This window comes from Aotus nancymaae, unplaced genomic scaffold (assembly GCF_030222135.1).
Source record: "Aotus nancymaae isolate 86718 unplaced genomic scaffold, 86718_ANA_hifiasm-v0.15.2.pri h1tg000011l, whole genome shotgun sequence".
NCBI lineage: Eukaryota > Metazoa > Chordata > Mammalia > Primates > Aotidae > Aotus > Aotus nancymaae.
In genome coordinates this window covers 49,202,039-49,218,697 of record NW_026988422.1, presented here as the reverse complement: position 1 = coordinate 49,218,697, position 16,659 = coordinate 49,202,039, and the positions used below count along the sequence as shown (strand labels likewise).

Below are 16,659 nucleotides of genomic sequence, written 5' to 3'. Positions count from 1 at the left end.
CATTAGCACCACTTATATTGGTATAATTTGTTAATTAAAAGAAGATTTATAAATCCAAAACATATTTCTCCTTCACTTTGTCATTTTCTGACCAAAAAAACCTGAATAATGAGTAATGAGTTTATATCTGAATAATGAGTTAAATCTGAGTAACGAGTTTATATCATGTAGCAATGAGGCACATAAAGGTAGTCAGAATTAGTTTTTCTAACAAATAAACTTCATGACACTACAAAGAGATTTTTTTAAAAGATTAAGAAAATTTAAATGAAATTAATCCTATAACTCTGCTTTCAGTAAAGAGTGCAGAAGTAACCCTTACATTGACAAATATGGCATAATCTCATAGGTCCTATTTGCTCTTCTTCCATTAAAAGGAAAATGTGCACTCATATAAACTTTATATGGGTTTCATGTTCAGAATATTGTAGAGATTAAGAAAAACCTTTGCCTAGTGGGTGGTAAGGTTAACTTTATTGGTTTGATTTCCCATTTTTCCAAATGGAAGACTGTTGGATGATGGAGGGTGGCTGGGGAAAGGAAATAATGGCAGGAGATTAGAATGTTGAAAGAAAAGTTGGGACTTGAAACTGATCAATTTTTAAAAATCTTATGACCAAGCATGGTGGCTCACACCTGCGGGAGGCCAAGCTGGGATGATCACTTGAGGCCAGGAGTTCAAGACCAGACTGGACAATATGGAGAGACCCTGTCTCTTTTAAACTCAAAAAATAAAAATAAAAATTCTTTTTAATAAAATTAAAAAGCTGGGTATAGTGACTCACGCCTGTAATCCCAGCATTTTGGGAGGCCAAGGAGTGAAGATCACTTGAGCCCAGGAGTTCAAGACAAGCCTGGGCAACATGGCAAGGTCATATCTCTACAAATATTAAAAAATAATTAGAAATAATTAGCCAGGCATGGTGGCATGCACCCGTATTCCCAGCTACCCTAGAGGCTAAGGCGGGAGAATGGCTTTAACCCGGGAGGTCATGGCTGCAGTGAGCCATGATCATCCCACTGCACTCTAGCCTGGGCAACACAGTGAGACAACTCCCCACCCCAATCTCAAAGAAAATAAAATCTTAAATCTACACACATCCCCATATAATATTCTTCTGTTGGGAATCTTTTTTAAAGTTCTTTAAAAATCAGTTGTAAACATCTTTTACTTTTAATATCTTTAATTGTCTCATTATAACAAGCTACAATGTAAAAACAATTCAAACTCCAACAAAGAAATTCTATACTATATGATAGTGAAATATAAGCCAGAGAATCAATAAGAGGATGCTACACTACTGTTGAAGACCAGAAGTTATTATTTCCTTTGAAAAGGATCAACAGAAGCAGTATTGATGCAGGATATAAAAGTACTATAAAGCTGGATGTGGTAGCACATGCCTAAAGTCCCAGTAACTCAAGAGGCTGAGGCAGGAGGATCACTTGAGCCCAGGAGTTGAAGGGCAACCTAGACAAAACAGCAAGATCCCAAGATCCCATCTCTTTTGGAAAAAAAAAAGTACCATAATGGTAATACTTTTTGTTTCAGAGTTGTTTAAAATCTTAGTTATATGTTTAATAAAGTAACTTATTCAAGTTTTTTTAAATATTTACTCTTATGATTGTAAAACTTTCTTTTACATTTATCAGTGTGCTATAATATGAAATGGATGTATCTGCCGTTTAACCGAATCAAGAAATTTATTAAATGCAGTTTATCATAAATCGAAAATAACCATTAACAAAATGAAGAATCTATTTACTTTATCAGCATTGAGATTCTATTTACATAATGAAGAGCTATGGGTAAAACAAACAGCCCAAACACTATTTGCAGAAAACTCAATATTCCAATGATTTTAATATACATATAATTATCAATTTCTAGGCTTGGATTTACAGAGTATGTAAATGGTCAGAAGTAAATTAACATACCTAATTTATTACAGTTCAGAAATAAAAACGAAATGCCACAGGCCACAAAACAACTGCTTCATATTCAAAGGTACAAGTTCAATTTGGTAGATCAGCTGGACTCACTGCATTATATTGCAGGAGATAAGGGTTAAGTGACCTTGGGATACTGTTCTCCAGATGGCTAAAGGGTCCATTTTTTTATTGGAATTATCTCTACTTTTAAAAAAATTAGATCTACTTTTGATAAACACCTAGCTTATCACACAATTAATACATTTGCCCATATAAGATTCTACTTGAAGCTTTGTTTTTTAAATTTTAGGATTATAGCTACTATAAAAACAAAATTTAAGAACACACAACATACACAACAGGTTAAGAATACATGCCTTCTCTTCTGATGAACAGCACAAGAAGGTTAAGAAGTTTGGGGATACATTTTAGAGATTTTTAAATGAGAAATCCAATAAATCTTTAAGCATTTAGCTTTGCATTATTGCAGCTCATGAACGATTGTTTAAACTAATTTGTAATACACAATATATTCACTCCACAAATAACTATGTACATATATAGCCCACATCAATTTCCTTATCCTTTTAATTAAAAATTTATGTTTCTCCTACTCATAAAAATCTGGTTTTAAGTGTTTTAAAAGTTCAAACGGCTATCAAGCTATACTTTGCTTTGGCACTAGCTCCCCCTCCAGACCAAGGTACTAATATAACCGCATTTAAAAAAATAATAAGGAACAAGTTTTTCCAATCCACTAGCAAATTTTAAGATTCACCACTTTTAAGGACACTCCAATTTCATAAAAATAACTCGTAAGAATTGGCAACAAAACAATTTAGAATGTAATCAGAATTACTGTTTTTTTCAATTCTATACATCTCAAAACTGATTTGTAGGAAAACAACTTCAAGTGACTTTTTAAATTCAAAATAACCTCAAAATAAAACCTATATAATGCCATATCTTACGGAAATTATTTTGAATCACTATCCTATTACACAAGTACCCTTCAAGTTAACTCACAATTTGACCAAAGATACGTTTTTGCATCTATTTCTGCAATTAATGCAAGTTTCATTCCAGCTATTCATCTATGGAATTCAAATAGAATTCTCAATTTATAAAGCAGCAAAAAGAAAATCTGTCTTGGAACTACCCTTGTATATGTCTTATTCATCTCTAACTCCCTGCATTTTTTACACACTAAGCCTGTAAAATGACAATTACAAACGCTTAAATTCCCACCTTCTCACTACTACTGTAGTATTTACAAATCAAGTAATTAAGATTTTCTACACACATAGCAGATTTCACAAGGATAACAACGCATAGGGCCTTATTATTTGGCACAGGGTTTTAGGATGTTTTTACAGTTATTTTAAAGAGCGGAGACTGCCACTCACTCCATTATTTCTTACATATCTGATATACTGTAGTGCTTAAATAGTAATTTAATAGCAGTAGTGCTGCCTAAAATACTTTCTATATTATGTGCCTCTTTAAATAATTAGTTGTTAGACATGGAATGTAAATTAATCAAGAAAATAAATATGCAACTAACTCCAGGAATAACAAGAAAAAAAAAAACTATAATGAAACCTGCCCATAGTTTTCATAGAGTCAAGCCAAAGTTAGGTCAGTTACTTGAGATGCGTTTAACTCTAAACTGATACAAAACTTGTGTTGCATTTGTTCCGCAAAACCTTGAAATTTGGTGAATACTGGAGAATTTGGCTTTTCTGGGTCCACCTTCTGGAGTGGGTTTAAATAAACTGTAAATAATTCAAACATAGGAAAAAACAACCATCTCTCCGTGCCTTTATCCAAGGCCTCAATATTATACAGCAAAATGCTAAAAGCTTATTAGGGACAAACCCTAAACATGACACTGCCACTTAAGAAATACACTGCGTCTCTGAAGGTTGCAATCCCCATTGTGAAGAAAGAACAGGTGCTGCACCCGACAACCCACCCACTCCTGCAGGACAAATCTCCTAGAACTAATAAATATGGACTCATTTAACCTTCCCAAGTAAGTTTAGATACTCAAAAGCCGCCAGCTCGTCATTTGCACACCAAAAGGGAGTACAGCTGCACTCAAGCCTTTCACTGCCCTTCATCGGTCCCTCGCGGATCTTTGTGCGGGTCCACTCCCTGCTTTCTAGCCCGAGCAGCACTCACAGAGAGCCCATAACGCACCGGCATCTTCCTCCCACAGACCGCGACTCCAGGGACCGAGCTGCTGGCGAAGGGAAGGTAGGCGTGGAGGGGAGACAACGGACACGTCCCACCCCCGCCCCCCATCCCTTTTCCTCCCCCTAGGCTTCGGCCACTGCCCTAGGCAAGGATGCGCGACGCCGCTCTTCGCGTCCCGGCTGGAGAGCCGGGCCCCTCACCCTCTGCCCGCGCCCCCGGGTCTGCGCCAAGGCATCCGCCAGAGCGTCCCAGTGGCTCCCTCCCCACTTTTCCGAGAGCCACTGGTTAACCGGCAGCAGTTACAGCTACAGGCCTGGGGGTCGTCCGGGGAAACGAGCAGGGACAGCCGCGGAGCCTCCTCAGATCCCGCGCGCTACCCAGCCCAAGACCCCGAGGCGCGCGGGGCCCGGCTCCCAAAACGCCCCCTTACCCGAAGCGGGAGCAGAGGCGGTCTCCGCCGTCCCTGGTTGCAGCCGCCAAAGCCACAGCCCTCAGCCGTAGCTGCCCCACGCTGACGGAGTGGAAAGGGTGGCTGGGTGGAGGATGCTACTCCCGACTAAACCGAGAGGAAGAAGCGGAAACAGGAACCGCCGCCGCCGCTTAACGGAGCCTTCGGCGCCACTGACTGAGGCAGAGCGCGAGGCGGCGCGAGCCGGGCAGTCGCTGACAGCGCGAGACCGAGCGCGAGCCGGGTCCAGGACGCGCGACCCCGAACAGCGCCGGCCCCATTCCGCGGGGAGAGGAAGGGACGGGTCGTCTGGGGCCGGGAGAGGGGACGGGGTGTGGAGGGGGCCTGGAGCGGAGGTAACCGGCACCTCGGATCGGCAGGAGAGAACGCGCGCACGCGCCGGAGCGGCTCTGACAACGAGCGCAGGCGGGGAAGCCTCGGCCAGCGCCGGCGTGCGCGCGCGAATGGGGGCGCGCGCCCCTCGGCGTTCCTAGCTTCTGGGATAGGGCGCGCATGCGCCGGCCGCTGCCACCTACGGCGACCCTGGCATGTGCCAGGGCTTCTCCCCGCCCCCTTCCTCGCTGCGCCCGTGTAGAGCGTAGCTGCAGCATCCACCGCCTAGCAGAGCCGCGGGCCACAGCGGGACGGCAGGGTTCCAACGGGGCAGCGGCTGCGCACGCGGGCGCCGGCTCGCACACAGGCGTAGGCCGCCCTCTACCGCCTGAAGGCCGGAGGCTGAGTGGGGCGCCAGCGGATCCAGGATCCCGGGGGGAGAGCCGCCTCCAGAGAATGTCGTGCTCCCTACAGCGCCAGGGACTGACCGGCCTGTGCCAGCTTAGTCGGCGGCCCTAGGGGGCACCCGTACTAGGGCTTTTGAAGCTGGCCCCTTGCTACTTTTCGGGGTGGCCGCTGCTGCTGCTCCTCAGCCCCTACAGCCCGCGTTTGGCCGCTCGGCTACAGCTTCCAGCGCGATCCTACAATAACATCTGTCCCCCCAGGCGATTGAGCGAAGCCCTACTTTATCTTGTGAGAGCTGTGTTTCCACATTCACTCGAAGAGAAAGACCCCCAACGAGGGCCTGAGTTCGATGCCCGGCCTCTCCCGACCCGCGGCTGCGACAGCCCCTCTGAGGCGGAAGTTTATTTAGTATGGCAAAGAGAACAGCACGGGGTGAGGGGAGAGGCTTTGCCCTAAGATGCGTCCTACCCGCTCGGACTCGGAAAATTCCCGGCGCCCGCGATGCAGAGCAGTGGGCCTAAGGGCTGCCTCAGAGCAGCCCAGACCGCCAGTTGAGCGGGAGGACCTGAGCACGCCGCCCCGGCACACAAAGTAGTCGCGGGCCGAGGGGGTGCCGCCAAGGCCAATCAGAATCGCGCGCCGCGTGAGTGGAGTGCGAGCCGGCCAATCAGAGGACCGGAAGATGAGCTTCCCGTTCCAAACTCTTCCCTTGCAGCTTTGGGACCCAGATCCCAAGCCTGGGGCGAAGTACGGTTGTAAGCGAAATGGTGCCCTGAAGACAAGAATCATTTCTCTAGGCTAGGGCATTTTAAAGCACATACCGGGTATACTTATCCCAAAGCAAGTAGCGGCGGCCTTTTAGATGTTACATATTAAAAGATCACAGAAAAGAGATTTAAGAGGCAGTGGCCTGTCAAGACTGCAATCTGCCTAATATTCATAAATTCACATATTTATTGAGACCTTCTTATGTACCAGAAACTCTATTACAGGTACTCAAATAAGGTACTGCTGATTTAAAACAAGAAAATCCCTTGTCCTCAAGCAGCTCAGGTTCCGAGGGAGGCTTTGCTAGACCTTTTGACTCGTATTTATTGTCAGCTCTTTAAACAAAAAGCACTCTATGACGGGCTGTACTTTGCAGTCGTTTTTATGATTGTTATCTCCCTGTGAGAAAAGAAAATTGAAAGTGGAGTGACTTATCCAAGATCACACAAAAGATATACTGGCAGAGCCAGAATTATGTTCTAGTTTGTATGTCATCATTCAATACAGTCATTGAATAACAATTTGTAAACGCATGGATGCTCTCTCCCATGAGATTTCTGTACTAAGTGTACAAGCAGAACAAAATTCTGGTATAAAAGTGACACACTTTGGTTGTTGGAAATTTACACAAATTTTAGACTTATGTGGGATTAGAGGTCAAATCTTATCAGTCATACTCTAGATAATTTTTAGAAGTAAGAGGTGGGGTGGATATTTACTTTTTAGTTTAAACACAGCATTTTTAAAATATTTTAACAATCAAGTTGTAAACTTTTTTTTTTTTTTAAGATAGAAGAAACGGGAAAGATCACTTGAGCCCAAGAGTTCCAGCCTGCAGTGCCACATGAGGGTGCCTGTGAATAGCCACTGCACTCCAGCCTGGGCCACATAGCAAGACCCCCATCTCTATAATAAAAAATTAAATTTAAAAAAGAAAGAAAATAACGATTTCTGGTTGGTTAACAGTCATAATAGCTTACACTGTATAATATTTTGAGATATCTAAGTTCAAAGCTTTACATTTGCCTCAAAATTCTATTTTTGTCTGGCCTTACATTTTTGCTTCCCAAATCCTAGGAATTAAAGCACTTATTTTCCCTACTTCCTTCCAATTAAAAAAAAAAAAAAAAAAAAAAACCTTTCCTAGGAACGTTTTGCCCAGGATTTGGAACATTTGTATAGAACAATATAATGTACATTAAAATAACAAATAACTTTGGTATCTCTTGAACACACTCAGAAACTAATTCTTGAACGATTTTGAAGTCTGCTTTGTTGAATCAGTGTCCTTCTCCACTGTGATGGAGCATTATTATCAAAACCCTTTCCAAGGGAGGCTCAGGATTTAGCTGCCATCCCAAAACTGGAGGTCTCTGTCAAACAACTGATATTTGAGAACAAGTCTTTACACATTAAGTTCTAAGCCAATCATGAATTTCCAGGAAATTTGCTTATAAAAGGGATGCTTACTTGCCTCTTCTCAATGTGAACAACAGTCCCAATTTTTAAGAAATACATTTATTTTACCCTCCAAAGAGGAAAATTCCTAGAACTCAGCCTTTCTCTTGCCAGGTTAAATTCTGAGAGAGAAGGAATTCCCAAAAGTTCTAAACATCACTGGCCATCAGAAAATATATGTGTCAAAAGCGTTTTTCCACAAGCTGCAACCTACCACCCTGTTCCTGGGCTCTCATTCTCTTCTCCCAACTGCTTGCCTCTGCTGCTCATCACTCCCAGTTTGTGATACTTAAGTAAGTATAAGTACTCCACCTCTTATTCCCCCTCTCCCTCACCAAACTAGGTTTTGGGCCCATCTTTGCTTATCCCAAAAGTTAAAGTTCTGCTCAACAAAAGATTAGGCAAAACAATCTTTATGACCTGTTATACTGTGTCAATGTATTGTTTTCTTTTATATAGCCTCAATCAGATTCTTAACCATCAGCCAGAGCTATGGGGACTTGGGTGTGAGGCAAGAAGGAGTCAACCCTTAGACAATGGAAAAGATCAAAATGAAAGTTAAAGTGAGTACATGAGTGGCCATTTTATTGAGAGATTAGCTAGATCAAAGTTAATGAACTTGAATGCTATCACATTTCCTAAGTTGTGAACATTCATGTAGAAACTAGTTTGAAATTTACTACCATTTTATTATGACTGTAATAAAAATAATAGCCAAAGTATAATATTGCTGAGCACCAGGCCCCATGCAAAACTCTTTACTTACACCATTTAATTCTCAAATAAACCTTTGAGGTGGATCCTATTTTTATAGTAGGGAGATCTGTGAAGTTCCAGCAAGGGGTTGAGGCACTCAGAAGGCTTAGCATAAGCTACTTACCAAATAGTTTAGAAATTTTTCTATCTCTACAATGTGTACCAATTGACTGTCAGTCATGGAAGCATTCTGAATAATTGTTAATTGTTCTTGTTGTTTTATAATTGTTACTCTAGCTACTTTTCACTTACAGGATCCCATTTTCCAGGAAGTCATCCAAAGGGCAGCATTGTTACTGCCATGAGCAAGAAAGAGTGACCTTGAGATAATCATTTTACCCGTTTGGGCCTCAGTTTTCTCATTTGTAAAATAAAAGGGTTGGACTAGGTAAGTTTTAGTTGTTCACCAGTTCTAAAACTATAAATCTAGCCAACTTGACATACCATTGACAATAACTACAAAAATGAAATATGGGGAAAAAAGAGTCCATATTTTCTTTTCTGTTTTTAGAGACAAGGTCACCTATGTTGTCAAGGCTGGTCTTGAACTCCTGGCCTCAAGCTATCCTCCCCGCTCAGCCTCCTGCAAACTAAGAATCTATATTTTCAAATTCAATGTGTTATAAGTCACTTTTGAGCCAACTCCTTAAACAGAAACTCTATACCTACTCATTAAAAAGCCAGAGTAAATCTTTCCCATTAGAAGAGTAAATGAAGTGATTGATTTAAAGACTGATGAAACTAGCCAAACTATCCCTCCCTATGACTTGCCTCCACGGCTGAAATTTCTGTCTTCTCCATTGGGATAAAGCAGCCTATAGTTCACACTACTGATTTCTTATTCATTCCTGTCCTTCCTTATTAATAGGGCTCTTTATTTTTGTTTTTATCTGCCAATTTTTTAGGTAACCACCCAAACTCCAACTACAGAAGGGCAACTCAATTAGCCAGTAAATGGATTCCCTAATATGGTAGGAGATTTATCATGCTTACTCCCTCCTTCCAGACATACAAAAGGAATACATTTTTCCACACCCACCCCAGCTACCCTCCTCCCCTTGCAGTTGGGCTGGACCATGTGACTGACTAGCTATAGCCACCAGTCTGTAGTGGGTTGTGGGTAGAAGTGGTATGTGTCAATTCCAGGTAGAACAATTCATTGCCAGCATAAGTCCTTACAGTGTTTACTCTTCCCCAGACTCAAGACCAGTATTATCTTGAGTATTAGTAAAACCTCTCTCAGCTTAAGTTCCAAAAAAAAAAGGATAATGTAAAGCAGCCTGCCTCCAATCTTCATCTGGTTTGAATAAGAAATGCACCTTTGTAGTTTAAGCCACTGAGATCTGGGAGTATTTTTCACTGCAGTATGACCTAGCATCTAGGTTATGCTAGACTAAAATATGCTTGAAAACTATTAGGACCAGGGTAAACTAGCACAATCAGATCAAAGGAAAGGATTTTCAGTCCATACCTAGGGGAAGCAGTTCTCTCCTGCCTGATATGAGCAAGTCAGACTGTGACCCAGATTGCCAATTGGCAGCAATCTTGCAAGAGGAACTAACCTGAAAATGAAGTCAGCCTACTGGGGATGGCAAAGAGAAAGAAAACCCCTGAAGATAGGATTGTGCTGTGGTCATACCACTCCTGAAAACTGCTCTTTCCTGGACTATTCCACTAACCAATAATTCTGTTTGTTTGTTCCCCCATAACACTGTAAGCATAAACTCTAATTTCATCTCAGTTCCTAACACAGATATGTCTCAAGAAGCACTAAAAAATATTGGATATAGCCAGGAATGATGGTTCATGCCTGTCATCTCAACACTTTGGGAAGCCAAGGTGGGAGGATCACTTGAGGCCGGGAGTTCTAGACCAGCCTGGGCAACCATAGCAAGACACCTGTCTCTATTTTTTTAAATATATTGGATACATTAAAATGTTTTAAATATAATAGCTCATACTCTTGCCTTCAGAAATAAGGTATTGTCTGTATTAACAAGGAGAAAGTAATTTGATTTAATCCAATCTTTTTACAGATGAAGAGATTAAAACCTTGTAAGATATTACAAGGTTTATCAAGTTCATATAGCTTTGGTATGGCAAACAGAGATAGAGAAATAACTAATAATTGCTTCATCAAAATTGACCATAGTTTCCAACTCAGGATAGAGAAGTATTGAGCCAGTATATTACCCTCAGACTTACTAGCTATCTTACAACCACATCACACCAATCTGGTTCAACTTTTATGTAACAAAGTTGTGAGTTGTTTTCCAGTTACCATGTGCCCCCAGGTTGAAGGTCACCTAACCTGAACATGCCCAGAGGAACCGAGTCTGCAACCACAGCGGGAACCTAAGTGCTCTGACTGAGGAGTGGGGACTGAATTAAGAAGGGGATACCACATGGCAGGATCCAAGATCTAATCATATCAAGCTTGGCATCATCCCATGGCAGGATCCAATCAAATCACACCTCCCAGCATCATCTCATTGCAGGATCCAGTCCAATCACATCTCATTACTTTATGCTTATAAAATCTGGCCCAGGCCAGACACAGTGGCTCACACCTATAATCCCAGCACTTTGGGAGACGAAGGCAGGTGGATCACTTGAGGCCAGGAGCTCAAGACCAGCCTGGCCAACATGGTGAAACCTACGAAAAAATACAAAAATTAGCCAGGCATGGTGGTGGGCACCTGTAATCCCAGCTACTTGGGAGGCTCAGGCAGGAGAATCACTTGAACCCAGGAGCAGAGGTTGCAGTGAGCCAAGATCATACGACTGCACTCCAGCCTGGACAACAGAGCATATCCTCCTGTCTTCTTGCAGTTGATTTGCAATAAATCTTTTAATTTCTCAAAAGCCAGTGCCATGGTATTGGCCATTGGCCTCTATGCACATTAAATAGTGCTTGGTAACAGTCTGACCTTGGGCAAGTTACTTAACCTCTCTGAGCTCTGTTTTTTCCATCTATAAGAAGGGATGATGACCCCTAGCTCATGGGGTTGTATGGAATAAATTACTCAACATATAAAAAGCACTTATTCTTGACATATAGTAAATGTTGTATACATTACAGCCCTATTAAATGATCTTTATTCATAGCTAAACCATTTTTATATATTAGGTTAGATCCTGTAATCCTTTACCATTCATTTAATTCAGACCACTGACCTGTGTTTTTTCATCACACAAAATTGTAATGTATATTAGTGTGTGGCCAGCACCCACCTTTCCTATAGGAACTACTGCTTTCATGCCCACACTTCTATCACGATGGCAGCAAGAAGAGCTGTGTTACTGCTGTCCATTGGTCACACCTAACTGGTCAAGAGGTGGACACCTGACTAAAGATGGGCCAATGAACCCATTCCTCCAGGATATTTAGACTTGGGAAGAGAGATTATCTCAAGCCTCACCTAGATATAAAATCTGGGAGAAGTCATTAGTCATTTGCCAAGTGGAGAAACTCATTCTGCATTAGAGAATAAAGTCAATGGACAGAGGAAGCAGAGAAGACAGAAGTATCCTTATTGTAGTGGAATGCTAAGTTCCAGGTTTTCCTGACCAGTAGTTGAATTTCTGCCTTTTCTTCTGCTTAGGCTCATCTCTTTCTAGGCTTTTCCAGTATCCTTGCGATATTGTTTCCATCTTGCCTAAGCTATTTCCAGGTGGGTTTATTTTAGAAGCAATTAATGCAATGATATGCTACATAATCATAAAGTTAAAAAAAAAATAAGAAAAGGAAAAATACTTTTTTTTTTAGACGGAGTTTTGCTCTAGTTGCCCAGGCTGGAGTGCAATGGTGCAATCTTCATTCACCGCAATCTCCACCTCTTGAGTTCAAGTGCTTCTTCTGCCTCAGCCTCCAGAGTAGCTGGGATTACAGGCATTCGCCACCATGCCCAGCTAATTTGTATTTTTAGTAGAGACGGGGGTTTCACCGTCTTGGCCAGGCTGGTCTTGAACTCCTGACCTCATGATCCGCCCACCTCAGCCTCCCAAAGTGCTGGGATTACAGGTGTGAGCCACCGCACCTGGCCCTAGAAAAATTCTTAGATATATTACCTTCATTAATGACCTGGATGATACCACTAAGAATAGATCGTCAAGTTTATGAAAGTGAATCAACAAATTTTTATAAGATCTCAACTGTATGTAAGGGAGCTATAGCAAACACTTCAGATTACCTACCTTTCTATATCTTTTCTCTCATTTTTCCATAATAACAAATCCTCATTTCTGGATGGTTCTATTGCAACTCAACTAAAATCTTACTTTTCCTAGTCTCCCCTGTAGTGGGTGTGGGTGCATGACTAAATTCTGGCTGTTGAGATCTAAGCAGAAAAGTTGTGCAGTGCTTATATTTTTTTAAAAAATCATTAAAATGAAGGAGATACATCCTTCTTATTGCTTCTCTCCATCCTACTACCTGAGGCATGATGATGTGATGACTGGAGCCCTTGCAGCCATCTTGCACTATGAGGAAAATAGCTGTACCCTGGGGATAGCATAATAGTGACTGGGAGGGAGTTGGGTCCTTGACAACTTTGTCAAGCCTCCACACCAGTCCTGGATTGCTCATTTCCAGAATTATTTTATGTGAAAAATAAATAAGCTGCTGTTTTATTTAAGCTACTATTATCTAGGTTTTACTGTTATATGCCACTAATTCTCATACTATTGATACAATACCATTTCAGTTTAATAAATTATATTGAGTTAGGCTGGATCAATAAGGCTGTATAAAAAGAAAGAAATCTGGCCTGACATACTGGCTTATGCCTGTAATCCCAGCACTTTGGTCAGGAGTTTGAGACCAGTCTAACCAACATGGTGAAACCCCATCTCTACTAAAAACACAAAAAATTACCCAGGCATGGTGGTGGGTGCCTATAATCCCAGCTACTCAGGAGGTTGAGGCAGAAGAATCACTTGAACCCGGGAGGTAAAGATTGCAGTGAGCTGAGATCATGCCATTGTGCACCAGCCTGGGCAACAAGAGCAAAACTCCATCTCAAAAAGGAAAAGAAAAAGAAACAAATCTAAAAAGCATCTTGAAAGAACTGTTACAGACACAAGTACACATTATTGTATTTTAAAAATTAGAAATCTATGCCGGGTGCGGTGGCTCACGCCTGTAACCCCAGCACTGTGGGAGGCTGAGGCGGGTGGATCATGAGGTCAGGAGACCAAGACCAGCCTGGGCAAGATGGTGAAACCCCGTCTGTACTAAAAATACAAAATTAGCCGGGCGTGGTAGCGCGTGCCTGTAATCCCAGCTACTCAGGAGGCTGAGGCAGAAAACTGCTTGAACCCAGAAGGCAGAGGTTGCAGTGAGCCAAGATCACACTACTGCACTGTAGCCTGGGCAACAGAGCAAGACTCCATCTCAAAAAAAAAAAAAAATTTTTTTTTAATTAAAAATCCAAAAATAGAGATACAATCAGGGGAAGGATGGGTGGGAACAAGGTCAGAGGAAAAAATTCCAGCTCCCCTCACAAAAAATTAACCACTATCAGTATGATATGAATACTTGCTACGGCAAGAATAAATCTTGCTAAAGTCACTAAAGTTCTAACATTCAGCTTTTCAGAGGCAAAAATTCTACCTTATGCGTTAACCCAAGGGCAAATTAGATTCCGACAGGAAAACACTAACTCTAACCAAACTGACAAAAGTCTGAAAAACCAGAAGGCCCTCTTGAGGGCAGAGATCCTGCCTATCTGTCTTGATCACCACCATGTAGTATATTTATTGAATGAGTTAATTAATTTTCATTGCAATATAAATGCCAACAGGATTGAGAAACTTATAACCTTTGGTTAGTCAGGATCTTCCAAAGTTTCCATGGGAACAAGGCCATATAAAGTCATCGTTCAGAATATAGATTTTAACAATATTTGAATCCTTGCTCGCCACTTAATAGCTGTGAGACCTTGGGAAACTTTAAAACTCTGTCTCATTTTTTCATGTCTGCAATATAGGAATAATAATATCATATACATCATAGGGTTGTTGTTACTATAAAATAAGTTATTAGGTATAATGATCTTAAGAGCAGAGCCTGACACTGAATAAGTACACCATAAATTTTAGCCATTTATAGCTCTACAAAAACCCTAAGCTGAAGCAAGCCTTCACAGACCCTATAATTATCTGATTTAAATCCAAAGTCAAGATAACATGAAAACAGAAGCTAAGGAAGCAGAAGAAAGAAGTGATTGACAAGATTGCCTAGACCGAAGTCTGAATGTCATTTCAGTTCTGCAGTACTTGCTATAACACAACTGTTGGTATTTAAAGCAAGGAGTAAAGGCTCTAAAAACAACTCCCTATAAATTGTGCTGGCGTGATTTACAAGTAGACTTATAAACCTATATAGATAAAGGTCAAGTGGGGTTAACTTGTATTTATTTCAAGACTGATCATTTAGTTTAAAATACACTCTGGGTGGGCACAGTGGCTCACACCTAAAATCCCAGCAGTTTGAGAGGCTGAGGCAGGAGATTGCTTGAGCCCAGGAGTTCAAGACCAGCCTAGGCAACATGGCAAGACCCCCATCTCTACAAAAAATTTTTTAAATTAGCTGGGCATGATGGTGCGTGCCTGTGGTCCTAGCTACTTTGGAGGCTCAGATGGGAGGATCGCTTGAGCCTGAGGTCGAGGCTGCAGAGAGCTGTGTTCATGCATGGCACTCCAGCATAGGTGAGAGAGCAAGACCCATTCTAAAAAAAAAAAAAAATCGCACTCCGTTTTTTGGGCTCCTATCCTCACATATCATATGGCTGAGAAGACTGTGCAACTTACTTGAGCACTTTAAAGTACAAGGACCCAGGAATCACTCAGTTTACTTCAAAGAAAGAGGGGCTTGTTTGAAAAGAAAAACTGAGACTTACTCCAGAGCTGAAACACTGTTGGATACTGAGGCACCTAGAGAGCTGCCCCTCCATGTCTCCATCTCTCACATTTCCGCATTCCCCATGGCATTCCTTTTCCTGCTTTTCTCTCAATACCAACTCACTCCCATTCTTTTTTTTTTCTTTTTTAAACAGGGTCTCACTCTGTCTCCCAGGCTTGAGTGCAGTGGCATGATCTTGGCTCACTGCAACCTCCACTTCCCGAGTTCAAGCAATTCTAGTGCCTCAACCTCCCCAGTAGCTGGGATTACAGGCATGCACTACCACACTCCGTTAATTTTTTGTATTTTTAGTAGAGACGGGGTTTCATCATGTTGGCCAGGCTGGTCTCGAACTCCTGGCCTCAAATGATCTGCCCACCTCGGCCTTCCAAAGTGCTGGGATTACAGCTTCCTTATAATTTTGGATCCTTTATAATTTCATCTTCCTTACAGCATAGATACTATTTTAACTTGCAAATTCTCAGTTTCCTAGTACACATTCTCCAGTGAAGGAAGTCTTGTTGGGCCTGCATATCTTTCTACCAAGCCACATCATGGGTCTTCTGGCCTCAAATCAGGTGTTACTTGTGGTCCAAACTACTTCAAGGCAGTGGTGGCTGCCCCCGCAGCAAGGGCTATGGGCATGGGTGTAGCAAACAGAAACTGACTGACATCTTTGGTACTCCGCTATACTCGTTTCCCTTGCATTCTCCTTCAGTTTTCTGCAATTCTCCTAAGCTTTCTGGTATTCACACCTAGATCTTGTCATTCCCTCTTTCTATTCTCAATACTCAGCAATTCAGTTCAGCATCAATCCTCATATTGGCTTTTGCAAATTCCCCAATGTGTTGTTTCCAATAATTGTTGGATTTGGTTTTGTTTATGAAGTCAAGTGGGCTTTGTTGGAGCTCATCTTTGCACCATCTAGCTTCTCACCAACTGACTCAGCATCCCTCACATTGGTATGGTAAAAGTGAGCTCAGGAGAAATCATGAGTTATATAAGTGCAACTCTCATGGCTTCTTTTAAAAATAGCAGAAAGGTGAAAGGTGTATGATAATGGCACAAAACTGTCTTCATATAAGAAAGACAGCCTTTTATTTATTTATTTATTTATTTAGACACAGGGTCTCCCACTGTTGCCCAGGCTGGAGTGCAGTGGCACGATCATGGCTCACTGTAGTCTCGACCTCCCAGGCTCAAACAGTTCTCTCACATGAGCCTCCCAAGTGGCTGGAACCACAGGTACACACCACCAAGCCTAGCTAATTTTTTAGCTTTTTGTAGAGACAGGTTCTCTCTATGTTGCCCAGGCTGGTCTCGAACTCCTGGGCTCAAGCAATCCTCCTTCCCAAACCTCCCAAAGTGCTGGAATTATAGGTGTGAGTGACCGCACCCAGCCTTGAGACAGCCATTCGAAAGCTAATCTCCAGAATAGGTTTATCAAAAGCTAATG

General features: G+C 42.0%; 1 protein-coding gene across 7 annotated transcripts in view; it reads right to left on the bottom strand.

Moving 5' to 3' along the window:
- FUT8 (fucosyltransferase 8) overlaps positions 1–16,659 on the bottom strand; it is a 486,032-nt gene that overhangs the window by 337,169 nt on the left and 132,204 nt on the right. The window contains exon 1 of one of the 7 annotated variants that reach the window (XM_012438117.2): positions 5,786–5,916. The exons of 4 other annotated variants lie outside the window; for them this stretch is intronic. The gene's annotated coding sequence lies outside the window, so the exon portion shown is untranslated. Of the gene's footprint in view, positions 1–4,134; positions 4,151–4,561; positions 5,046–5,785; positions 5,917–16,659 lie in introns of those variants that run through there. 2 more of the 7 variants (XM_012438119.2, XM_064374949.1) reach the window with 2 other exon arrangements.